The following is a 742-nucleotide window of genomic DNA, read 5'->3' as shown; positions in this document are numbered from 1 at the left end:
TCGGACAAAGGGCTAGTATCCAAAATCTATAAAGAGCTCACCAAACTCCACACCCGAAAAGCAAATAACCCAGTGAAGAAATGGGCAGAAAACATGAATAGACACTTCTCTAAAGAAGACATCCGGATGGCCAACAGACACATGAAAAGATGTTCAGCGTCGCTCCTCATCAGGGAAATACAAATCAAAACCACGCTCAGGTATCACCTCACGCCAGTCCGAGTGGCCAAAATGAACAAATCAGGAGACTATAGATGCTGGAGAGGATGTGGAGAAACGGGAACCCTCTTGCACTGTTGGTGGGAATGCAAATTGGTGCAGCCGCTCTGGAAAGCAGTGTGGAGGTTCCTCAGAAAATTAAAAATAGACCTACCCTATGACCCAGCAATAGCACTGCTAGGAATTTATCCAAGGGACACAGGAGTACTGATGCATAGGGGCACTTGTACCCCAATGTTCATAGCAGCACTCTCAACAATAGCCAAATTATGGAAAGAGCCTAAATGTCCATCAACTGATGAATGGATAAAGAAATTGTGGTTTATATACACTATGGAATACTACGTGGCAATGAGAAAAAATGAAATATGGCCTTTTGTAGCAACGTGGATGGAACTGGAGAGTGTGATGCTAAGTGAAATAAGCCATACAGAGAAAGACAGATACCATATGGTTTCACTCTTATGTGGATCCTGAGAAACTTAACAGGAACCCATGGGGGAGGGGAAGGAAAAAAAAAAAA

This window comes from Herpailurus yagouaroundi, unplaced genomic scaffold, assembly GCF_014898765.1.
Source record: "Herpailurus yagouaroundi ecotype Mexico unplaced genomic scaffold, PumYag 254, whole genome shotgun sequence".
Classification (NCBI taxonomy): Eukaryota; Metazoa; Chordata; class Mammalia; order Carnivora; family Felidae; genus Herpailurus; species Herpailurus yagouaroundi.
This window is presented reverse-complemented; position numbering follows the sequence as displayed.